At 54.8% G+C, this 25,695-nt stretch overlaps 1 long non-coding RNA gene across 1 annotated transcript; it reads left to right on the top strand.

Moving 5' to 3' along the window:
• The first annotated feature begins 397 nt into the window (after positions 1-397).
• On the top strand, positions 398-10,604 carry LOC105467382 (uncharacterized). The gene is made up of 4 exons (XR_011625489.1): positions 398-532; positions 1,946-2,068; positions 4,123-4,282; positions 10,485-10,604. It is a non-coding gene; the product is annotated as an uncharacterized lncRNA (long non-coding RNA).
• The last annotated feature ends 15,091 nt before the right edge of the window (positions 10,605-25,695 follow it).

Raw genomic sequence — 25,695 nt, 5'->3', positions numbered from 1 at the left:
GTGCTGGGGATGCGGCTAGTGCGGCCCTCCTGATGCTCAGCGACTGGCGCAGGGCTGGGGGCAGGAAGCCGTGTTTCATCCCGGGCTGCACCAAGTTCCCTGCCTAGGGCTCTCTGGACACTGGGGGGTGTGGGAGACCAGTGGTGGCTCGGCTCAGCCCAGCTCCCGGCGTGTCCTGGTGTGGCCAGGCCTGGCGGGAAGTAGGACGCCAGGGAGCAGGACGGGCTGGGAGGATCCAACGCACCCGCCCTTCTCCGCCCCTCCTCGCAACCTCGCGCTGGATTCGGCCGAGTGGTCTCGAGTGCGTCCTGCCCCTCGGGCTGGGAAGCGTTCCACGGGTTCGCACTGGGGATGAGCGAGCCGCAGGTTTACGGAGCTGGGGGCGCCTCCTCGCAGCGCCTCCTCCAGACGACGCCCCCCGCAGGACCGCAGGGGCCGGGTCACTGCAGCCCCCCTTCGTCTGCGCCCCCATCTTATTTTCCAGGACCACCTTCGGGACTGTGCTAGATCAGTAGCTGCAGCTTGCAGAGAAGTGAGTCAGAAGGGGGAACTGAGACTGAAGGGCCTGGCCCAGCCCAGGTCACACAGTGCAGGGCAGTCCCAAGGGTGTCAGCGGCCCGTGCGCGGGCGCGCCCTCTTCCCACACGCCCCGCCCCACCGGGTCCTTGCGTCCGCACGATCACTTTCTGGGCCCGAGGCGAGGAAGGGGTCGGGAGACCGAGCCCCGAAGCAGGGCCGGGACATGGGTGGGGGGCGGAGCGCCGCTGATCTGCCCCAAGGCAGATTTTGCAGAGATTTTGTAGGGGCGGGGGTGTCCCCTGGTCGGACCCTGCCGACCGCCCTCGGGGAGAGGCGAGGCCCTGGCCCGTGCCGGCGGGGTCCGAGCCTCAGTATCCCCATCCGCGCAGGGGAAGGCGGGCGGCAGCACAGAGAGCAACCCCAGCGCCCAGCGCGGCCCGACACCGCCCCCTGGCGGCCGCGGACGTCACTGCGACCCGCCGCCTCTGCCAGAGCCCAGCGAGGGACCCCCGACCCGGGCGCCCCAGGCTGCGGGGGCCGGGACGTCCGAGCGCCCTGTCCCCGGTGGTGGGGTTCGCGGGCTGAATGCCCACCCCGCTCTCCCCTCGCCCCGCGGCCTCGGCGGGCCCCTGCCCACCAGGGTCTCCACCTTCCCCAGCGTGAAATGGCCACAGTCCCTCCATCCGCGCTGCGGCCACGGCGCCTGCCCCTGGCTGGACCGATCGGAGGTCCCTGCGGGGCGGGCGGGGCAGGTGGTCCGGCGGGCCCCTTCCGGGTTACCCTCCCCCAGCCGGAGTCCGCGGACCGCGCTGGGCGCAGGGAGAGGGCTGTGCGCGCCTCCGCTTCCCGGCGCCGCCAGCGGGGACGAGCGCCGCCCCCCGCCCAGTCGGGAGACGCCCTCAAGGTCCCAGGCTCTGCCTCTGCCCGCCCGCGGCCCGCGGCCCGCGGCCTGCGGGTGACAGTGTTCCCCGGTCCGAGCCCCATCTCCCTCGGAGAGCGGACCCTCGCGCTCCTGTACCCTCCACCTGGTGGCCGTCCACCCAGCCCGGCCTGCTCGCGCGTCCCGACTGCCACTTCCCTTGCCTTCCCCAGCCTCACGTCTACCAGGCTCCTGTGTGTCTCCCCGGCTGGGACTTCCGCATACTCCAGGCCCACTTCACAGGTGCAGACGCTGAGGCCAGAGCGGCTGAGGAGCTGTCTGCAGGCGAGAGCGTGCGGGCAGTGTGGGGAGGGACTCAGCCTAGCCTTCCATTGCAGCTCCCATCCCTGCTGCGCCACCCCCTCGGCCCGTCAGCTGTCCCCACCCAGGAACCCCCAGGACACGGTCCGCAGAGCCCACTGAGGGTCCAGTGCTGTCCAGGTGGCGGCATCAGGATTCCCAGGAGCCACCCCTCACTCGGCCACCCTATGTCTTTATGTCCAGCAGGGAGCTGAGGGCCTAGAGGGGTGCGGAGGCCCTGCCAGGAGATGCTTTCCTCAATGCTCAGTGTGAAAGGAGCAGAGGGCTGGACTGGAAGGGGCTTCCTGGCCCCAGGAGGGCAGTGATTGGGTAAGCCGCCCACCTTTCAAAAGTGATGGACAGGAAGGGGGAAGGTGGAGGATGGAGGGGCTGCAGGTGATGCCAGTGACCCCTGAGAGACAAGGAGATCTCCACAGTGTATCAGTTCTCTTCTGCTGTGTAACAAACAACCCTGCCAGGGTGGCTTTAAACAGCAATGATGTAGTATTGTTCACGGTTCTCTGGATTGACTGGATGGCTCTTTTTTTTTTTTTTCCTCACTCTTGCCCAGGCTGGAGTGTAGTGGCGTGATTTCAGCTCACTGCAACTTCCACCTCCCGGGTTCAAGCGATTCTCTTGCCTCAGCCTCCTGAGTAACTGAGATTACAGGCATGCGCCACCAAGCCCGGCTAATTTTTGTATTTTTAGTAGAGACGGGGTTTCACCATGTCGGTCAGGCTGGTCTTGAACTCCTGACGTCGTGATCCGCCCGCCTCGGCCTCCCAAAGTCCTGGGATTACAGGTGTGAGCCACCGCACCCGGCCTGGATGAGTCTTTTGCTTCATATGGTGTCCGCTGGGCTCACTCTACAGCTGTAGGTATCTGGAGGTCCAACTGGAGTGAAATGTCCAAGTGGCTTCACCCACACAGCTACAGTCGGTGCTGGTTGCCAGTGGGAGCTCGGCTGCCGCCAGCATGGGCTGCCGCCCCGCTTCCAGGCTCCTTTGCTTGGTTTCTCCACGTGGCTGACTTGGTCTTCCTCACAGCATGACAGGACAAGCCCCAATGTGCAAGAGCTCATTAAACCTCTGCTCCCATCATGCTTTCTAATACCTCACTCTCCAAAACAAGCCCAGAGTCCACGTGGAATGAGACTCAAAAACGCATGAATCCCAGGAAGCCTGGTTTATTATTATGGGCATCACAGCTTAGCACAATGATGGGGAAGCAGTGGAGACAGATTGTAGACAGCAGACCTTCCAGGGCCAGAACAAGCAGGGAAGGCTCCTGGAGGAGGATGGGACTGGCTAAGGAGGGGCTGGGAATTCTCTTCCTTCTCCCTGAAGCTCCAAATCCTCAGGGTCCTGGGGAGGTTGGAGGAGCACCAGTCGCTAAGATACAAACGCTCAAGGCTCAAACTCCTGAACTCAAGGCAAATCACCTGAGTTCAGCAGTTTGAGACCAGCCTGGGAAATACAGTAAGACCTCATCTCCACAAAAAATAAAAATAAAAAAGTTAGCCAGGCATGGCCGGTCGCTGTGGCTCACACCTGAAATCCCAGCACTTTGGAAGCCCAAGACAGGCGGATCGCCTGAGGTTAGAAGTTTGAGACCAGCCTGGCCAACATGGCGAAACCCCATCTCTACTAAAAATACAAAAAAAAACTAGCCAGGCTTGATAGCAGGCACCTGTAATCCCAGCTTCTCGGGAGGCTGGAGCAGGAGAATTGCTTAAACCCAGGAGGCAGAGGTTGCAGTGAGCTGAGATCGCGCCATTGCACTGTAGCCTAGGTGACAGAGCGAAACTCCATCTCAAAAAAAAAAAAAAAAAAAAAAAAAAAATTAGCTGGGCATGATGGCGCCTGCCTGTGGTCCCAGATACTCGGAGGCTGAGGTGGATGGATCACCTGAGCCCGGGAAGTCAAGGTTACAGTGAGCCATGATCGTGCAACTGCACTCCAGCCTGGGTGACGGAGCAAGACCCTGTCTCACAAAAAAAAAAAAAAAAAAGAAAGAAAAAAAAAGAAAAAATCCAAACATACCGACTGTTGACAAGAACATGGAACAACTGGAACTCTCATACACTCCCAGTGGGAATGCAAAATGATGCAACGACTTTGGAAAAGCTTGGCCATTTCCTAAACTCATCATAAGAACCAGCAATTCCACTCCTAGGTACCTGCCCAAGAAATGAAAACAATATATATATTTTTTTTCTTAGGGATGGGATCTTGTTCTGTCACCCAGGCTAGAGAGCATGGTCACAGCTCACTGCAGCCTCACCCTCCCAGGCTCGAGTGATGCTTCCACCTCAGCCTCTCGAGTAGCTGGGACTACAGGGAGTGACACAACACCTGGCTGATTTTTAAATTATTTTTTTGTAGAAACAGGGTCTCACTGTGTTGCCCAGGCTGGCTCGAACTGGGTTCCAGCAATCCTCCCGCCTCAGCCTCCGAAAATGCTGGGATTACAAGCATGAGTCACCATGCCTGGCCTGAAAACATCTTCTCTAACACAAAGATTTGTATGTGAACGTTCTGTGAGGTAAAGTAGCACACCTAGGAAGCCATGCATGCTCCTTTCCGTTTGCAGCACAATTTCACAAAAGCCCACCTCTGTGACCACCCGCAGCTCTCCAGAAAGATGCTTTGAAGACAAAACGTGACGAGCACACAGTCTCCATCCCCACACCTCTGGCTTGAGTTGCTACATTCTCTAAAAGATCCATGACCCTAGCCTTGCCTTTTCCTCCTCATAACATCTGGTTAGTGGCCGGGCGCGGTGGCTCAAGCCTGTAATCCCAGCACTTTGGGAGGCCGAGGCGGGCGGATCACAAGGTCAGGAGATCGAGACCACAGTGAAACCCCGTCTCTACTAAAAATACAAAAAATTAGCCGGGCGCGGTGGCGGGCGCCTGTAGTCCCAGCTACTCAGGAGGCTGAGGCAGGAGAATGGCGGGAACCCGGGAGGCGGAGCTTGCAGTGAGCCGAGATCGCGCCACTGCACTCCAGCCTGGGCGACAGCGTGAGACTCCGCCTCAAAAAAAAAAAAAAAAAAAAAAAAAACATCTGGTTAGTGATGATGCCTCTGTAATCTATAACCAGATGTATTCTTACCCAAACCTTGGTGTGACTGCCTCAGTGTAACTTCTGAGCAAGTCTGATGTGATTTTGCCCGTATTGGACTCCCACAGCTCATGTGTAGCTGTGAGCTGAAACACTATTTTGGAGCAATGTAAGAAAAACTCTCTAAGGAAATGTTCTGGGCTATCAGCCTCTGTGTAATGTCCTCAGGAGGGTTCTGAATCAAACTCACTCTTTTTTGTTTTTTGAGACGGAGTTTCACTCTTGTTGCCCAGGCTGGAGTACAATGGCACAATCTTGGCTCACCACAACCTCCGCCTCCCGGGTTCAAGCGATTCTCCTGCCTCAGCCTCCTGAGTAGTTGGGATTACAGGCATGCAAAACCATGCCCAGCTGGATTTTGTATTTTTAGTAGAGACGGGGTTTCTCCATGTTGGTCAGGCTGATCTTGAACTCCCGACCTCAGATGATCCGCCCACCTCAGCCTCCCAAAGTGCTGGGATTACGGGAATGAGCCACCGTGCCCAGCCATCAAATTCATATCTTTAAAAGCTTTCTTTTTTTCTTCATTTTTAAATTTTTATTTATTTATTTTTGAGATGGAGTCTTGCTCTGTCACCTGGTCTGGAGTGCAGTGGTGCGACCTCGGCTCATTGCAACCTCCGCCTCCCAGGTTCAAGCCATTCTGCCTCAGCCTCCCAAGTAGCTGGTACTACAGGTGTGTGCCACCACGCCTGGCTAATTTTTTTTTTTTTTTTTTTTTTAGTAGAAACGGGGTTTTACCATATTGGCCAGGCTGGACTAAAACTCCTGACCTCGTGATTCACCCACCTCGGCCTCCCAAAGTGCTGGGATTACAGGCATGAGCCACCATGCCCAGCCACATTTTATTTATTTAGTCAACAGTCCATAGCAGGCCGGGCGCGGTGGCTCAAGCCTGTAATCCCAGGATTTTGGGAGGCTGAGACGGGCGGATCACGAGGTCAGGAGATCAAGACCATCCTGGCTAACAAGGTGAAACCCCGTCTCTACTAAAAAATATAAAACACTAGCCGGGCAAGGTGGCGGGCGCCTATAGTCCCAGCTACTCGGGAGGCTGAGGCAGGAGAATGGCGTGAACCTGGGAGGCGGAGCTTGCAGTGAGCTGAGATCTGGCCACTGCACTCTAGCCTGGGCAACAGAGCGAGACTCCGTCTCAAAAAAAAAAAAAAAAAGTCCATAGCAGCATTATTCATAATACCCCCAAAATGGAAAGGCATATTCATTAACTGGTGAATAGATGTATAAAGTGTGGGATTTCCATACAATGGAAATTATTCAGCAATAATTATTCTCACCATGCTGCCCAGGCTGGTCTCAAGTGATCCACCCACCTCAGCCTCCCAAAGTGCTGGGATTACAGGTGTAAGCCACCACTCCTGGCCTACATCAATAAAACTCTTAGAGAAGGCCAGGTGTGGGTGGCTCACACCTGTAATCCCAGCACTTTGGGAGGTTAAGACAGGAGGATCACTTGAGCCCAGGAATTCCAGGTCAGCCTGAGAAACATGGCAAAACCTCATCTCCACAAAAATTTTTAAAATTAGCCAGGCATAGTGGCATGTGCCTGTGATCCCAGCTACTCAGAAGGCTGAGTTGGGAGGATTACTTGAGCCCCGGAGTTTGAGGCTGCAGTGAGCTATGATCACACCACTGCACTCCAGCCTGGGTGACAGAGGGAGACTCAATCACAAAAACAGAAAAAAGGGCCAGGCGTGGTGACTCATGCCTGTAATCCTAGCACTTTGGGAGGCCGAGGCTGGTGGATCACCTGAGGTCAGGAGTTCGAGACCAGCCTGGCCAACATGGTAAAACCCCATCTCTACTAAAAAATACAAAAAAATTAGCTGGGTGTGGTGGTGGGTTCCTGTAATCCCAACTACTCAGGAGGCTGAGACAGAATTGCCTGAGCCCAGCCGGGCACGGTGGCTCAAGCCTGTAATCCCAGCACTTTGGGAGGCTGAGACGGGCGGATCACAAGGTCAGGAGATCGAGACCATCCTGGCTAACACGGTGAAACCCCGTCTCTACTAAAAAATACAAAAAACTAGCCGGGCGAGGTGGCGGGCGCCTGTAGTCCCAGCTACTCGGGAGGCTGAGGCAGGAGAATGGCGTAAACCCGGGAGGCGGAGCTTGCAGTGAGCTGAGATCCGGCCACTGCACTCCAGCCTGGGCGACAGAGCCAGACTCAGTCTCAAAAAAAAAAAAAAAAAAGAATTGCCTGAGCCCAGGAGGTGGAGGTTGCAGTGAGCCACTTCCCTCCAGCCTGGGTGAAAGAGTGAAACTCTGTCAAAAAGAAAGGAAAGGGGAGGGGAGGGGAGGGGAAGGGAGAAGAAAGGAGGGAGGGAGGGAGGGAAGGAGGGAGGGAGGGAGGGAGGGAAAAAGAGCCAGAGCTTGGGCTAAACCTTCATATGGGCTGTGGCTCAGCTGAGATCTGGTCAATGCTGGAGGCAGCCCTGAACCTTCCCAGTTTCAGTCCCCAAACCCTTGGGGCCTGTGCGTGGTCCTAGGGCCCTGGGGTGCCGCCTCGTGTTTCTTAGGTTGGAAACCCCACACGGATACACGAGCCTGGATGTGTGGCGCCGAGTTGTTTACACAAAACTCTCCATGAGGGAACGAGGCCTATTTTCAATGATAAATGCCCCAAATCACAAGTAGTTCAACCCCCAAGTCTGAATTCTCCCAAACTGGAGAAATCGGCTTATTTCCAATAACAAGCTCCAGGCTCAGGGGAGGCCAGCCCAGCTGCGCAGGTGAAGCTGCAATTAGTGCAGGGCAATTAGGGACGCTCCCCGTTCTGGTGCGGCCTGGCCCACGGCAGGGCTTCGGGAGGGAAAGGCAGAGAGGATGTGCGTGCGCCAGCCCCAGCTACCCACGAACGGCTGGGAGCCGACCCCTCTCTCTGGCCTGGCGGGGACACTGTGCCACTGATTTGAGCCTGGAACCAAAGGGCGGGGTACCCACGCATCCCTGTGCTCAGAGATTCGCTGAGAGCCGCGCAGAAGGCCCGAGGGTCCAAACAGGACACCCAGGATTGAGGCGACGTTAGGAAACGCACAGTACCTGAGGTCCTCACTTTCAGGGTTCCCTGAGTGATGAAAGGGGGCTAGGAGAGGGCAGAGGCTGACCGGGAGAGAAGAACAGCTTTGGGGGGTTCTGGGTCCCCGCACCCCACTCCGCACTAACCAACTCCCCCAGCCCCAGATAGAAGAGGAGCTGGGCAAGTTCTGGGGGGTCAGCCCCAGGCAGGACCGCTCCCCAACACCCTTCCCTTGGTTACCCTCAGTCCAGAGTGGAGTTAGCCATCCTCAGACCTTGACCCCCCTTTTTTAAATTTAATTTTTAGTAGAGATAAGGCTCTCACTATGTTGCCTAGGCTAGTCTCAAACTCTCGATCTCAAGCGATCCTCCCCTCTTGGCTTCCCAAAGTGCTGAGATTACAGGTCTGAGCCTCCGCGCCTGCCCTGAACTTCCCTCTGCCGCTGCCTGGGCTCCTCCCCGCCTCCGCCCCGGACCACCAGGGGGCGCTGTGAAGCCTGCGGCTGGCCGGGCTTCACCTTGGACCCGCCAGGAGTCCCTGCAGGACTTGGGAGCCCCGCCAGCCACAGCTCCTTCCCCAACCCTCCAGGCTGCCCACCGCTGATTGGACCAGGCATGGGCATCTGACTGAGGGGAGCCTATCCATAGGCTGGCCAGTGATCTATCAGGGCTGGCCTAGTGAGAACACAGCCAATCAGATGCTTTCCTGGGACCCGGGGCCAAAACTGCCCCAGGGTGTGTGGTAGCCGCAGGCAGCCGGGCGAGCCCGGAGACAGGAGTGGCAGGTCCGGGGAGGGGATCCCGGAGAGGGAGACGCGGGGCGAGAGGCCCCGGCTCCTCCTTGGCTTGACCCAGCTTAGACTTTCTCAAACCGAAGTCATTCCCGCTGGCTCCTGGCGACTCTCACCCTGTCCGCTGTCGCCCTTTCGTGATTGACCTGAAATCACCTCGTCACTGTAGCCGCACCCTAAGCATTCATGTCTCATATCTGTGATGTTTGCTGTGCTCCTTATGTTTGCTCTAATATGGGTTAAACCAAATTCAACACCATCAAAAGAATGTTCCTCCATTTGCACACCCACTTTCACAGTAGCAGCATTCGCAACAGCCAAAAGGTGGGAGCAGCCCACCGGTCCACGGACGGGTGAAGGGTTGAGCAAATAGTCTATATGGACAGTGGAGAGCTCTTTAACCGTAGAAAGAAGGAAATTCTGCATATGCTGCAGCATGGATGAAAGGCGAACCCTGACATTATGCGGAGTGCAATAAGCTAGTCACAAAAAGACAAATACTGTAGGATTCCACTTATATTCTGTGTCCAGAGTAGTCAAATTCAGAGAGACAGGAAGTAGCATGGTGGTTGCCAGGGGCTGGGAGGAGCCGGGAATGGGGAGCTATTGTTTAATGGGTATGGAGTTTTGGCTTGGAAAGATTGAACTGTACACTCTTTTCTTTCTTCCTTCCTTCCTTCCTTCCCTCCTTCCTTCCTTCCTTCCTTCCTTCCTTCCTTCCTTCCTTCCTTCCTCCCTCCCTCATTCTTTCTTTAGTTCCTTCTTTCTTTTCCTTCCTTCCTCTTCTTTCTCTCTTTCCTTCCTTCCTGCTTCCTTTCTTTCTTTCTTTCGCTTTCATTCCCTCCCTTCCTTCCTTCCTTTCTTTCTTCTTTCTTTCTTTTCTTTTCTTTTCTTTCCATTCCTCCCTTCCTCCTTCTTTCCCCTGACCATGGCAAGGACATGAACTGTACACTTAAACATGGTTCAAACGGTAAATGTTATGTGATGTGTATTTTACCACCATGTTTGAAAAAGGTTCTTCTGTGCACCCCAGAACCCATCCTGCATGGGGATCCACAAAGCGCCCGGCCCAGCCTCTGCACCGCATGCCCAGGAGCATTGCTCACCTGGGTGGGCTCACCATGGACTGAGCTAGGGCAAAAGTACCAAGCCAGGATGGCCCTACCCAGCCAGAGCCAAAGACTAAGGAGTCAAAATGGGGTACTTTCCGCGTCTGCAAGAATAACTCACAGCAGCCCTCTTTAAGATTCTTTTTTTTTTTTTTTTTTTGAGACTGGATCTCACTCTGTCACCCAGTCTGGAGTGTAGTAGCGCCATCTCAGCTCACTGCAACCTCTGCCTCCCAGTTTCAAGAGTTTCAAGCCTCTGCCTCAGCCTCTTGAGTAACTGGGACTACAGGCACGTGCCACCATGCCCAGCTAATTTTTGTATTTTTGGTAGAAACTGGGATTCACCACGTTGGTCAGGCTGGTGTCGAACTCCTGACCTCAGGTGATCTGCCTGCCTTGGCTTCCCAAAGTGCTGGGATTACAGGCATGAGCCACCGCACCCGGCCCCTCTTTAAGTCTCTTGAGGGCCCTGCCTGCCAAGGAAGAAAACGCCATCCCAACGCCTCACCCCCACCCCCACCCCCACTTCCAGACACATGTTGGCCTCAGTGGGGACTAAAAGCAGAGGGGAAATGGAGGCTTAGAGAGGTCAAGTGAGATGCCCAAGGTCACACAGCCACAACCAGAAGCCAGCAATTCCAATGGCAAAATCCATGCTCTCTCTAACACTTTGCTTCTCAACTAGAAGAATGAGAGCCGGGCGAGTGCAGGCTAGGTTGAGGAGAAGCCACCGGATAGCACAGAACAGCTTCTGGAGCACCAGGCTTCCGTGGCCATTTGGAGTGGGAGGTGCAAAATTGAGCAAATGCATAAAACGTAAGTTTTGCATCATACAAGCATTCCCATATTGCAGGGGTAGAGCATAACACTCACATGGATTTTTTGGTTTTGGTTTTTGTTTTTTGTTGTTTGTTTTAGTTTTTTTTTTTTTTTTTTTTTTTGAGACAGAGTTTCGCTCTTGTTTTTTCTGTTTGTTTTTGTTTTGAGATGGAGTTTCGCTCTTGTTGCTCAGGCTGGAGGGCAGTGGCGTGTGTGATTGCAGCTCACGGCAACCTCCGCCTCCCGGGTTCAAGCGATTCTCCTGCCTCAGCCTCCCAAGTAGCTGGGATGACAGGCATGCGCCACCACACACAGCTAATTTTGTATTTTTGGTAGAGACGGGGTTTCACCATGTTAGCTAGGCTTGTCTTGAATTCCTAACCTCAAGTGATCTGCCTGCTTTGGCCTCCCAAAGTGCTGGGATTATAGGCATGAGCCACCACACCCAGCCTCACGTGGATTTTTGATGAACCAAGGTTCTTTTGTGATAGCAGCAGTCCTCCATTATCCTGGTCAATTGGCCTGCACAATTAGGGAAACAATGGTGGAAAAGTTTGAGAAACTTGTGTTCCACCTGCTACCAATGGAGAAAGCACCACTCCACTGTGACATGCTTCCTGATGACTCGCTGAACAGAAGGATGCACCCTCAGCCACCGAGGGTGTAGTTTGTGGGTGCCTCCCAAGTCCATCAGGCTGGCAACACAAATGCCAGCCCCTCACCCTAGAGTGATTTCAGAGTATCTCATCTCTTAACTCTGAGTCACAGAGCGGTGGGAAGGAAGAGGTGGGGTGGGGCAGGGCCGGGTGTGGCGCGGCCACTCATGGCAGAGGGAACGGTGGAGAAGTGCTTTCTGAGTTTGTTGCCTTCATTTGCTTTGTTGATGTAGGAGAAGCCTGAGGAGCCTGGCAGGGGAGCTGAGGCTCTGGGCCCTCCTGCTCCCCCGCATTTGACCTGGACTCCAGCTACCCAGGCATTGCCAGGCAGTATCCTGGGGAAAGATGGGACCTGCTGCTTCCCATGCCTGCCCTGTGGGAGGGGGAGGACTTGGGGAAGGTGCTGCTATGCCCTGAGTCCCTGGAGCCAAACACTCCTGAGGGTGACAGAGCAGCCCTGCCTGACCCCGGACCCAGGGGTAATGGCTGGCTGTTGGTGGCTCCCCGGCTGAGTCACTGTAGCCTTCCCATCACTCTCTCTGTCTGACACCCAGAGACTGGGTCCTGCCACCCTGTGGTACGGCAGGGGGCAGGAAGGTGCTTTTGAGAATGTAGCCCTGGCCGGGCACGGTGGCTCACGCCCGTAATCCCAGCACTTTGGGAGGCTGAGGTGGGCAGATACCTGCAGTCAGGAGTTTGAGACGAGCCTGGCCAACATGGCGAAACCCCTTCTCTACTAAAAATACAAAAATTAGCTGAGTGTGGGGGTGCACGCCTGTAATCCCAGCTGCTTTGGAGGCTCAGGCAGGAGAATCGCTTGAACCTGGGAGGTGGAGGATGCAGTTAGCCGAAATCATGCCACTGCACTCCAGTCTGGGAGACAGAGCGAGACTCCGTCTCATAAATACATACATAAATACATAAATAAATAAATACGTAGCTGTGCCAGAGGCTTAGGGAACTGGGGACCTAGGAGGGGAGGCCACGTGGGTAGGGCTCCCACCCCACTCACTTCAACTGGACATTCTCAGTTCAGGAAGTGATTTTGTTGTTGTTGTTGAGCTTCTGAGTAAAATTTCCTGTGAAAATGGGTTTAGCGGCCAGGCACAGTGGCTCAAGCCTGTAATCCTACCACTTTGAGAGACCAAAGCAGGAGGATTGCTTGAACCCAGGAGTTCGAGACCAGCCTGGGCAACATGGTGAAACCGTCTCTACTTTTTTTTTTTTTTTTTTTTTTGAGACGGAGTCTTGCTCTGTCTCCCAGGCTGGAGTGCAGTGGCCGGATCTCAGCTCACTGCAAGCTCCACCTCCTGGGTCCACGCCATTCTCCTGCCTCAGCCTCCCGAGTAGCTGGGACTATAGGCGCCCGCCACCTCACCCGGCTAGTTTTTTTTGTATTTTTTAGTAGAGACGGGGTTTCACCGTGTTAGCCAGGATGGTCTCGATCTCCTGACCTCATGATCCACCCGTCTCGGCCTCCCAAAGTGCTGGGATTACAGGCTTGAGCCACCGCACCCGGCCGAAACCGTCTCTATAAAAAAAAAAAAAAAAAAAAAAAAAAAATTAGCTGGGGGTGGTGGTGTGCACCTGTAGTCTCAGCTACTCGAGAGGCTGAGGTGGGAGGATCACTTGAACCCAGGAGGTCGAGGCTGCAGTGAATGGAGATCACACCATTGGACTACAACCTGGGTGAGAGAGCGAGACCCTGTCTCAAAAAAACAAAAATAAAAAAAAGAAAGAAAAAGGAGTTAATGACTAAAAATCATTTTTGGGCCAGGTGCAACAGCAGAGTCCCAGCTACTCAGGAGGCTGAGATGGGAGGATCATTTGAGTTCTGGAGGTGAAGTCTGCAGTGATCTGTGATCACACCACTGCACTCCAGCCTGGACAATGGAGCAACACCCTGTCTAAAAAATATATAATAAATTAAAAATAAAGGCTGGGTGCGGTGGCTCAAGTCTGTAATCCCAGCACTTTGGGAGGCCAAGGTGGTCAGATTACCTGAGGTCAGGAGTTCGAGACCAGCCTGACCAACATGGAGAAACCCTGTCTCTAATAAAAATACAAAATTAGCCAGGCATGGTGGAACATGCCTGTAATTCCAGCTACTCAGGAGGCTGAGGCAGGAGAATCACTTGAACCCGGGAGGCAGATGTTGTGGTGAGCCGAGATCATGCCATTGCACTCCAGCCTGGGCAACAAGAGTGAAACTCTGTCTCTAAAATAAAATAAAGGCCGGGCGCGGTGGCTCACGCCTGTAATCCCAGCACTTTGGGAGGCCGAGGCGGGCGGATCACAAGGTCAAGAGATCGAGACCACGGTGAAACCCCGTCTCTACTAAAAATTACAAAAAATTAGCCGGGCGCGGTGGTGGGCGCCTGTAGTCCCAGCTACTTGGGAGGCTGAGGCAGGAGAATGGCGTGAACCCGGGAGGCGGAGCTTGCAGTGAGCCGAGATCGCGCCACTGCACTCCAGCCTGGGCGACAGAGCGAGACTCCGTCTCAAAAAAAATAAAAAATTAAAAAAAAAAAATAAATAAATAAAATAAAATAAAATAAAATAGGCCGGGCGCGGTGGCTCAAGCCTGTAATCCCAGCACTTTGGGAGGCCGAGACAGGCGGATCACGAGGTCAGGAGATCGAGACCATCCTGGCTAACACGGTGAAACCCCGTCTCTAATAAAAAATACAAAAAAAAAACTAGCCGGGCGAGGTGGCGGGTGCCTGTAGTCCCAGCTACTCGGGAGGCTGAGGCAGGAGAATGGCGTGAACCCGGGAGGCGGAGCTTGCAGTGAGCCGAGATCTGGCCATTGCACTCCAGCCTGGGTGACACAGCAAGACTCCGTCTCAAAAAAAATAAAATAAAATAAAAAAATAAAAAAATAAAATAAAATAAAATAATAGCTGGGCGCTATGGCTCACGCCTGTAATTGCAGCACTTTGGGAGGCCAAGGCAGGCAGATCACGAGGTCAGGAGTTCGAGACCAGCGTGACCAACATGGTGAAACCTTGTCTTTACTAAAAATACAAAAATTACCTGGGCGTGATTGCACACCCCTATAATCCCAGCTACTCAGGAGGCTGAGGCAGGAGAATCACTTGAACCCAGGAGGCAGAGGTTGCAGTGACTCAGGATGGAGCCACTATACTCCAGGCTGAGTGACAGAGCAGAACTCGTCCCAAAAGATAAATAATAAAATAAAGATAGAAATCATTTGGGGTCCCTGCACCCTACATAAAATGTCAAATCATAAACCCCAGGGCCTACTCTGAACCATGACCTCTCTGTTCCTCACTGCACCTCCTCAGAGAAGAAACGCTGGAAAAGCAAGAAAAGTGCTAGACTCAGAGTCAAGCAGACCCAGTAGAAAACCTGAGAAAAGGACAGCTCAGACTCGATGGAAGCTTATTTTTCTCTCATTGTCAAGATATTGGCCGGGCGCGGTGGCTCACACCTGTCGTCCCAGTACTTTGGGAGGCCGAGGTGAGTGAATTGCTTGAGGTCAGGAGTTCGAGACCAGCCTGACCAACATGGTGAAACCCTGTCTCTACTAAAAATACAAAAAAATTAGCTGAGCGTGGTGGTGGGTGCCTGTAATCCCAGCTACTCGGGAGGCTGAATCAGGAGAATCACTTGAACCGGGGAGGCAGAGGTTTCAGTGAGCTGAATTGTGCCACTGCACCCCAGCCTGGACAACAGAGCAAGACACCGTCTCAAAAACAAAAACAAAATCTGTTTAGAGGGTGCCAGGGCTTGTATGACAAGGAGTGTCACAGTGTCAGGAACCTGGGCTCCCTTTACTCCTTTTATCCTGTGGCTCTGCCATACGTAGTTTTATTTTTTTTCTTTTTGTTTGTTGTTGTTTTTTGAGATGGAGTTTTGCTCTGTTGCCCAGGCTGGAGTGCAGTGGCGCAATCTTGGCTCACTGCAACCTCCGCCTCCCGGGTTCAAGTGATTCTCCTGCCTCAGCCTCCAGAGTAGCTGGGACTACAAGTGCATGCCACCACACCTGGCTAATTTTTTGTCTTTTTAGTAGAGACAGGGTTTCACCATGTTGGCCAGGCTGGTCTCCAACTCCTGACCTCACGTGATCCACCCTCCTCAGCTTCCCAAAGTACTGGGATTACAGGCAGGAGTCACTGTGCCTGGCCTCTTTTTTTCCTTTTTTTTAGAGACAGAATCTGGCTTTGTGGCCCAGGCTTGAGTGCAGTGCTGAGTCAGGAGAATAAGACCTGGAGGCAGGGAACCTGAGGACTTCCCAGAACTAAATCAAATGGAGAGGAGAGAGGAGGCACTGCAGCCACAACAGGAAATATCCTCTTCATTTACATAGGGTGTTCACCAAGTACATGACTTTGTAACTTCATCCTCTTCATTTACATAGGGTGTACACACAGTAAATAGCTTTGTAACTTCACTTTGGTAACTCACTTTAAGCCTCTTCATTTACATAGGGTGCACACCAAATAACCAATGGAAACCTCTAGAGGGTATTTAAACTCCAGAAAATTCTGTAACGGGCTCTTGAGCCTCTATGCTCCGGCCCGTTCCCACTCTGGGCAGCAGATTGTACTTTTGTTTTCAATAAAGCTCTGCTTTTGTTTCTTCATTCTTTCCTTGCTTTGTTTATACGTTTTGTCCAATTCTTTGTTCAGGACACCAAGATCCTGGAAACCCTCCACCGCCAACAGTGGTACGATCACAACTCACTGCAGCCTCCAACTCCTGGGCTCAGGTGATCCTCCCACCTCAGCCTCTCAAGCAGCTGGGACTACAGGCCCACACTACCATGCCTGGCTCATTTTCGTGCTTTTTGTAGAGATGGAGGTCTGCCTTGGTTTCCCAGGTGGGGATCTTGAATGCCTGGACTCAAGCAATTCTCCTGCCTTGGCTTCCCAAAGTGTTGGGATTACAGGCATGAGCCACTGCGTTCAGCCCATATGAATAGTTTTTTTTTTTTTTGAGACGGAGTCTCGCTCTGTGGCCCAGGCTGGAGTGCAGTGGCGGGATCTCGGCCCACTGCAACCTCCGCCTCCCGGGTTCACACCATTCTCCTGCCTCAGCCTCCTAAGTAGCTGTGCCCACCACCACACCCGGCTAATTTTTTGTATTTGTAGTAGAGACGGAGTTTCACCGTGTTAACCAGGATGGTCTCGATCTCCTGACCTGGTGATCCGCCCACCTTGGCCTCCCAAAGTGCTGGGATTACAGGCGTGAGCCACTGTACCCGGCCACATGAATAGTTTTCATTTCTGAGATCACTTCGTGTTCAAAATGGTTGCTGAAACTCCTGCCATTTAATCTACATCCCCAGAAATGAGAAGGGAGTAGAGTGTGCCTTTCCCTTTAAGGACTCTTTATGAAGTCAAACACACTCCTTACATTAAGGCCAAAAATTAGTCACATGGCCACACCTATGTGTAAGGGAGGCTGGGAAATGTCTTAATTCCAGGCAGCAAATGCCCTGATAAAATATCAGAGCTTCTAATCCCTTGGATCTCTGGGAGAGGGGGAGGTGGGGACCGGAAGTGGAGGACCATGAGCAATATCTGATGTAATCACTGACAAGCTGCGTGTCCTTGGGCAAATCCCTTCACATCTCTGAGCTCCTGCCTGTCTTTGAAATGAGGACGTAGAAAGATAATCTCCAAGGACCCTCCCTGACTTGACATTTTGAGACTTCGAAGCAGGGAGCCCAGAGTGGCCAAAGACAAGAACAGAAGTTGCCTGGGTTTAAAAGTTGCCTGGCCGGGTGCGGTGGCTCACGCCTGTAATCCCAGCACTTTGGGAGGCCGAGGTGGGCGAATCACCAGGTCAGGAGTTCAAGAGCAGCCTGGCCAACACGGTGAAACCCCTCTACTTAAAAAAATTAACTGGGCATAATGGCAGGCACATGTAATCCCAGCTACTCAGGAGGCTGAGGCAGGAGAATCGCTTGAATACAGGAGGCGGAGGTTGCAGTGAGCCGAGATCGCGCCGCTGCACTCCAGCCCTGGTAACAGAGTGAGACTCCATCTCAAAAAAAAAAAAAAAAAAAAAAGTTGCCTGTTCTGGATCGGGCGTGGTGGCTCACGCCTATAATCCCAACACTTTGGGAGGCCGAGGCAGGCAGATCACGAGGTCAGGAGTTCAAGATCAGCCTGGCCAACATGGAGAAAACCCATCTCTACTAAAAATACAAAAAATTAGCTGGGCATGGTGGCAGGCACCTGTAATTCCAGCTACTCGGGAGGCTGAGGCAGGAGAATCGCTTGAACCCAAGACGCAGAGGTTGCAGCGAGTCGACACTGTGCCAGTGTACTCCAGACTGGGCAACAGAGCAAGAAGATTCTATCTCAAAAAAAAAGAATGGCTACTCCATAGGCAGAGCAGGTCCGAAGGCAGCTGGTTGCCCTTTTGTTTGTTTGTTTGTTTGTTTCTCCCTCTGTTTCCCAGGCTGGAGTGCAGTGGCGAGATCTTGGCTCACTGCAACCTCTGCCTCCCGTATTCAAGTGATTCTCCTGCCTCAGTCTCCAGAGGAGTTGGGATTACAGGCATGAGCCACCAAGCCCGGCTAATTTTTGTATTTTCAGTAGAGACAGGGTTTCACCATGTTGGCCAGGCTGGTCTAGAACTCCTGACCTCAGATGATCTGCCCGCCTTGGCCCCCCAAAGTGCTTGGATTACAGATGTGAGCCACCATGCCTGGCCAACGTTGCGCATTTTTATGGTTATTTCTTGATTATATGCTAAATAAGGGGTGTATTATTCATGCCTCCCCATTTTACACCATATAGGGTAACTTCCTGATGTTGCCATGGCATTTGTAAACTGTCATGGCACTGGAGGGAATGTAGCAGTGAGGACAACCTGAGGTCACTCTTGTCTCCACCTTGGTTTTGGTGGGTGTTGGCTGGCTTCTTTACTGCAAGCTGTTTTATCAGCAAGGTCTTTGTGACCTGTATCTTTTTTTTTTTTTTTTTTTTTTTTTTTTTTTTTGAGACGGAGTCTCGCTCTGTCACCCAGGCTGGAGTGCAGTGGCCGGATCTCAGCTCACTGCAAGCTCCGCCTCCCGGGTTCACGCCATTCTCCTGCCTCAGCCTCCCGAGTAGCTGGGACTACAGGCGCCTGCCACCTCGCCCGGCTAAGTTTTTGTATTTTTAGTAGAGACGGGGTTTCACTGTGTTACCCAGGATGGTCTCGATCTCCTGACCTCGTGATCCGCCCGTCTCGGCCTCCCAAAGTGCTGGGATTACAGGCTTGAGCCACCGCGCCCGGCTGTGACCTGTATCTTGTGCTGACCTCCTATCTCATCCTGTGACTTAGAATGGCTTAACCTCCTGGGATTGCAGCCCAGTAGGTCTCAGCTTCATTTCACTCAGCCCCTTCTCAAGATGGAGTTGTTCTGGTTCACACAACTCTTACACTTTGGGAGGCCGAGGTGGGAGGATCCCTGAAGCACAGGAGTTGAAGACCAGCCTGGGCAACGTGGCAATACTCCCTCTCTGCAAAAAATAGATGTATATTTATTTACTTAAAAAAAAAGCCTGGCCAGGCCAGGCGCAGTGGCTCACACCTGTAATCCCAGCACTTTGGGAGGCCGAGATGGGCGGATCACGAGGTCAGGAGATCGAGACCATCCTGGCTATCACGGTGAAACCCCATCTCTACTAAAAATACAAAAAAAAAATTAGCCAGGCATGGTGGCGGGTGCCCGTAGTCTCAGCGGCTCGGGAGGCTGAGGCAGGAGAGTCGCGTGAACCCGGGAAGCAGAGCTTGCAGTGAGCCGAGATCATGCCACTGCACTCCAGCCTGGGAAACAAAGTGAGATTCTGTCTCAAAAACAAAAGCAAAAGCAAACAAACAACAACAAAAAAAAAACCGGGCCAGACGCGGTGGCTCATGTCTGTAATCCCAGCCCTTTGCGAGGCTGAGGTGGGCGGATCACCTGAGGCCGGGAGTTCGAGACCAGCCTGGCCAACATAGTGAAACCCCATATCTACTAAAAATACAAAAATTAGCCGGGCATGGTGGCAGGTGCCTGTAATCCCAGCTATTATTAAGGATGAGGCAAGAGAATCGCTTGAACTGGGAGGTGGAGGTTGCAGTGAGCCGAGATGGCACCAATGCACTCCAGCCTGGGCAACAGAGTGAGACTCTATCTCAAAAAAAAAAAAAAAAAAAAAAAAGGGCCAGGTGTGGTGTCTCACGCCTGTAATCCCAGCACTTTGGGAGGCTAAGGCGGGTGAATCACCTGAGGTCAGGAGTTCGAGACTAGCCTGGCCAACATGGTGAAACCACATCTCTACTGAAAATACAAAAATTAGCTGGGCATGGTGGCTCTTGCCTGTAATCCCAGCTACTCAGGAGGCTGAGGCAAGAGAATCACTTGAACCCAGGAGGTGGAGGTTGCAGTGAGCCAAGATCACACCACTGCACTCCAGCCTGGGTGACAAGAGTGAAACTCCATCCCAAAAAAAAACAAAAAAAGAAAGAAAGAGAAGAAAAGCGGGCGGGGCGCAGTGGCTCACGCCTATAATCCCAGCACTTTGGGAAGCCGAGGCAGGTGGATCACGAGGTCAGAAGTTCGAGACCTGCCTGGCCAACACAGTGAAACCCTGTCTCCACTAAAAATACAAAAAATTAACCAGGTGTGGTGGCGGGCAACTGTAGTCCCAGCTACTTGGGAGGCTGAGGCAGGAGAATGGCGTGAACCTGGGAGGCGAAGCTTACAGTGAGCCGAGATCACACCACTGCACTCCAGCCTGGGCAACAGAGTGACACTCCATCTCAAAAAAAAAAAAAAAGAAACGAAAAGAAATGGAGGGTCCAGGCCAGGCACGGTGGTTCATGCCTATCATCCCAGCACTTTGGGAGGCAGAAGCGGGCAGATCACAAGGTCAGGAGTTCGAGACCAGCTTGGGCGACATGGTGAAACCCCCGTCTCTACTAAAAATACAAAAATTAGCCAGGGGTGGTGGTGCATGCCTGTAATCCCAGCTGCTCGGGAGCTTGAGGCAGGAGAATCACTTGAACCCAGGAGGTGGAGGTTGGAGTGCGCCACTGCATTCCAGCCTGGGTGACAGAACGAGACTCTGTCTCAAAAAAAAAAAGACTATCTGTCCTCTGGTGTCAGGGGAGCCCGGGTGCCTTGCTGGAGTGGATAGTCTGTTGCTCCAGGGAGACTCTCTAGGGGCCCCCAGGCCACTCTGTTCCTTCCTGCAAGGCCACTTGCTGCCCTCACCCCTCTGAGGGGCAGGCAGGGAGGGGAGAGGCTCTGGGGAAACTTCCGGGCGATGTGGTTGTGATCCAGGCCTGTGGAGGGAGTACGGGGCAGGGGAGACTTCAGCAAGCACAGACGAAGCGTCGTGACTGTAGGGCATGTAAATTCCCTGGCAGCCAGGCCCTGGGAGCACCCCTCCCCTCCCATCCCCTTGACACCTACCTCAGTGAGGCATCCCCAGCAGCCGCGCAGCGGGCAGCAGAGAAGGGTGTCCTGGGACAGAAGCTTTCCTAGTCTTTCTTCAGAATGGAGGAAGCTCCAGGGGTGCCTGAACTTCCTGTAGGACCCAGGGTAGAAAGACGGCCATTCTCCCTGTCACATGATGGGGGCTCCAGCTGTTTAACACAAGAAGACATATAACTTTCATGGTTAAGAGCAGGGGTTCTGGGCCTGATGGCTTGAGTTCGAATCCCGGCTCCTATGCATGCAGCTGTGTTACCCTAGACAAATTGCATAACTTCTCTGTGCCTCACTTTCCTCCACTGCAAAACCAGGAGTCGTGAGCAGATGAGATCCCCTGACAGCTCTCGGGACAGCTGGAGTGCTCAGTGAAAGCTCCTCTTGCTATCACTGTGGAGTGACCAGGGACATCGATAGGACGCTCGAGGGATTACCGTGTGTCCCCTGGCCTGCCTGACGACGACAGCCTTGCAGATAACCTGCGAGCCCGCCTGCTTCTCCTGGCGAGGTGGAGACAGGAGAGGGCACAGAGGTCAGGGCTTGTTTCTTTTTGCTTTTTTCGTTTTTTTTTGAGATGGAGTCTCGATTCTGTTGTCCAGGTTGGAGTGCAGTGGCGCAATCTCGGCTCACCGCAACCTCCACCTCCCGGGTTCAAGCGATTCTCCTGCCTCAGCCTCCCGAGTAGCTGGAATTACAGGCATGCGCAACCACGCCTGGCTAATTTTTGTATTTTTAGTAGAGACGGGGTTTCACCATGTCGCCCAGGCTGGTCTCGAACTCCTGACCTTGTGATCTCCCCGCCTCGGCCTCTCAAAGTGCTGGGATTACAGGCATGAACCACCGTACCCGGCCTGGACCCTCCATTTCTTTCTTTTTTTTTTTTCTTTTTTTTGAGATGGGGTCTCGCTCTGTTGCCCAGGCTGGAGTACAGTGGCAAGATCTCGGCTTATTGCAAGCTCCGTCTCCCGGGTTAACGCCATTCTCCTGCCTCAGCCTCCCATGTAGCTGGGACTACAGGCGCCCACCACCATGTCCAGCTAATTTTTTGTATTTTTTGTAGAGACGGGGTTTCACCATGGTAGCCAGGATGGTCTCAATCTCCTGACCTCGTGATCCACCTGCCTCCTCAGTCTCCCAAAGTGCTGGGATTACAGGCGTGAGCTACTGCGCCCGGCTGGACCCTCCATTTCTAATAAGCTCCTGGGAGAGTCCTCCCAGGTGCTCTGAGGGTGACTGACCGGCAGGGCAATTCTGGGGCCTCTAATCCCTCCAACCTCAGCTGCTGTGGAGAGCTGACTCCCAGGGGGTACGTCAGGGTGCTGGGTGGGGCACCAGTGTGAGGGACACCCAACACAGCCCTCACCTTGGGGCTGCAAGGCCCTGGGACCAGCGGCCTAGCCCTGTCCCCAGGCAGGTCCTCAAACCTAGGACCACAGGGGGCTCTGGGGCCCAGGTCAGGGGCAAACCTGCTGGGATCTGAGCCCCTCTTGGTGGCTTCCTGGTGTGTGCACGTCCTTCCCCAGGCAGGAGAGGAAGCAGGGCCAGCATTTTTTCCTCCCAGGGCAAGACCTGGAGTCTCTGTTTGTGTGTCTGTCAGACTTGCTGTGAGGGCCACAGTGTCTCCACTGAGGCCTTATCCAGCCTCCAGGAGGTCCCATTTTTCAGGGAAAGGGTCTGGTTCTGAAGGCTCACTCATCTGACTTCAAATCCCAGCTCTGCCACTTCTGGGCTGTGTGACTCCAGGTAAGTTGCTTAACCTCTCTGAGCCCACTACTTCTGTAAATGGGGATATCATGGGATTCTTGTGAGCTGTGAACAGCATCTGTTGATGTGTTTGTTTCTGTGATTCAGACTTTCCCTCTTTCCTCAGGCACTTGCTGGGCAGCCTCCTGTGCCACATCCCTGGCCCTGCCCCAGGGCACACCAGCTTCAGTGAAAGGGATGGCGGGTGAACGGGTGGCCCAGGCCTGCTGCTCTGGCCAATGTAAATCCAAGGAGCTGCGATGACGCGGGAGAGGGGCGGTTTGGGAAAAAATACATGAAGGATGCCCCCGTGGGAGCAGGAGCCCCACTGGCTGGTGCAGGCCAGGGGGTAACTCAGCCACAGGGAAGGGGGCCCAGCCGGGGCTGGAGGGAGGGCCACCTGCAGGAATGAGGTGTGGGGGGGCGGGAAGGGCAGGCAGCTGGGGCTGAGGGAGACCGGCCCCCAAGACAACCATGGAGAAACTGAGGCAGAATCTGCACTTGGAGCCAGCCACCGCTCTCCACTGGCCCACACTGCTGCGATCCTTCCCACACTGGGTGGAACCCAACCCCCCCACAGCAGGCCTGGCCTTCAGAGCTGGTTGCAGGTGTTTCAATGCCCAGCCTTCAGCTCCCGACACAGACATTTCCACTGGAAGGTGTTGGTGCCACATCCCCAGCGCTGCCCGGCTAATACGGGGTGGGGGCCTTGCAGCCCCACGGGGAGGGCTGTGTTGAGCGTTCCGGACACTGGTGCCCTACCCAGCACCCAGCAGGGGCACCCTGTGCTGCCCTCCCCGGCTGCCTGGGCCACCAGCTCAGGAGAGCCCACCCCTTTGCGACCTTTCCCAACTCAACGCCATGCCAGGAAGGCAGGAGGGGGACGACTCTGCCCCACTCTGCCCCCAGCTCCCTCCCCACCTCGCCCCCCAGGACCAAGACAGGAGGGCTAGCTGGGCCCAGGACACTTCGCCGCCATCATCAGGTCCACACCACAGCCCTCAAGGGGGTGTTCCCGTTACATAGACAGAAGACCGAGGCCCTGGGATGGGACTGGGTCGTGTGAAAAGCCAGGCCGTGCCTGGCCCCGAAGAGTCCTGCGTAGCTGCCCAGCCCGCCCAGGGCTCAGATCCCCTCCTCCAGGATTGGCCCCAGCTGCTATGTGGGGCCCACTGAGGCCTATTGGATCCTAATTGGATGCAATTAGGACATCACCTGATGCCCCTGTCGGGGTGGCTCCTCCCAACCACTAGAGGACTCAGGTCAAAGGCGTTTGAGGTACAGCCCCCACCCTGGTCCTGCTGGGCCAGCGTCATGCTCTGTGTGCCCCCGGCTGTCCAAGCAGTGGTGTACAGAGACTGGGTGGGGTGACGGTGAGAGCCTGAGAAGGCTGTTGCAGAGGGCACACTGGAAACTGTCACCAGGCCCTGCCCTCAGCAGACCCAGGCCAGGGCCAGCAGGGCCTCCTGGGGGCTGCCATCTTTCCGTTCTGGGAAGGCCGGGTTTGGGGGTGAGCTCTGTGGGGCTCCTGTGTCCTCATCCATTGGTGGGATGCGGCTCCCTCCCGGGGACCTCTCAGGGCACTGATAAGAGCCCCCAGGACTAGGTTCAGCCCACAGCGGGTGGGACGCACTCGCCCCTCGGCGGGCTGGGAGTGGAGACCAGGAGTTTCTGGAGAAGGCCTTTCAGATTCTGAAGGCAGGCACTCCATGCTCCATCCCTGGACAGCGAGTGACAAGTGTCTTTGTCACAGAAGGACGGAAAGGCCCCACATGGCCCCTGAGCAGCTCTTGGGAATGTTCTTGGTCCGGGTTCCCGTCTGGGGGTTCTGGAGTCTAGGATTCCAGGATCTGGGTTTCGAGGTCTTGGGTTGTAGGGTCTGGGGTTTGAAGCCGCTCTTGCAACCCAGGACAGAGGTGAAAGTAGTGGGGTGGACTGGGCAGCCCCTAACGGTTCAGTGGACCTAAAGTGCTGGTACCCAGCCCTGCCCAGGTAGCTGGCAGGTGGTCCAGAAACCCCTCGTTCTATGGAGACTAAGGCCCAAGTCTTTGGAGGTGGTCAGGGGTCTGTCCCAGAGCACCTTTGGGCAAAGGCTAGGAGGAAGACCACCCAAGACAACCTCCCCCACAGCAACAGGGAGCCCAGCAGCTCCTCCGAGGCCCTGTGGCTCCAGCCTCTCTGTGCTGGGTGTGTGGAGGCCGCTCCTATGGAGGCGTGGGCGGTGCAGCTCATTCCCCTGGGGCTCCCGGCCTCCCACCCCCATCCGGCCTCCTCCTCCAGAGCCTGGGGACTGGTGGCTGCCTGCCAAGAACGCCCACAGCCTGCCAGGATGTGCGGGAAGCACACACACGCCTAATCCCACCCCCATCGTCAAAGATCCCTCTTGATTCTGGGTCTGTCTTTCTGGGGGAAACTGAGGCCCAGAGGGATTCAGGGCGCCCAGGGTCCCGGAGTCCCCAGGTGTACTTTGGAGGCTGTGCTTTAGTGGGGCCTCCCCCGGCCTTCTTTGCAGTTGTGAGAGTATGAAGGGGAGGAATCGGGGGCTGCCAGGCCTGGAGCCAAGGCTGGGGGTGGGGAGCAGCTGGCAGGGGTCCCAGCAGGAGGCCCGGCTAGGGGAGACCAGAACTCCTCTGCTCCTCCCTCCCAACAGCTTCCCACCCCACTCTACAGCAGGCCCGGAAGGGCTTGGGAGCCAGAGGGCGCTTCCTGGGGCTCCTGAAGGCCTGCGGAGCTCCTGAGGGACTGGAGGCTCCTGGCTGGGGAGGCTGGAAGGCACTGGCCCTGCAGCTTGGTTCCCGGGGCTCGGAGTATCTGAATCCAGAACAAACGTGGCTCACGAGAAGGCGGGTGCTGGGGATCTGCCCCCGTCGTGCATGTGCGTCACCACACGGTGTGGAAGCGGACACCTGCCTCTGGGATGAGCGCGTGGGGCAAAACTGCTTGCTTTGCATTGGGAACATGTTTGTGTGTGTGCAGTGGGGGGTGGGTGTGGTGGGGGGGTGTGTGCAGTGGGGGGCGTGTGCGGTGGGGAGCTGTGGGCTGGGATGTCCCTTGAGGTGATCAGCTTTTTATGTTCCACACATGCAAACACAAACACACAGTGTGACTGTTCCACACACACAAACACAGTGTGACTGAGACACGCATGTGAGTATTGAGATGTCCAGGGCTGACTTCCTGCCCGAAACATGCCCTGGCCCCCATCACCTTGTGTGAAATTCGTCCAGCCGAGCACC

Source organism: Macaca nemestrina, chromosome 7, assembly GCF_043159975.1.
Source record: "Macaca nemestrina isolate mMacNem1 chromosome 7, mMacNem.hap1, whole genome shotgun sequence".
Taxonomy (NCBI): Eukaryota; Metazoa; Chordata; class Mammalia; order Primates; family Cercopithecidae; genus Macaca; species Macaca nemestrina.
The sequence above is the reverse complement of the archived record's forward strand: the minus strand, read 5'-3'. Positions and strand labels throughout refer to the sequence as shown.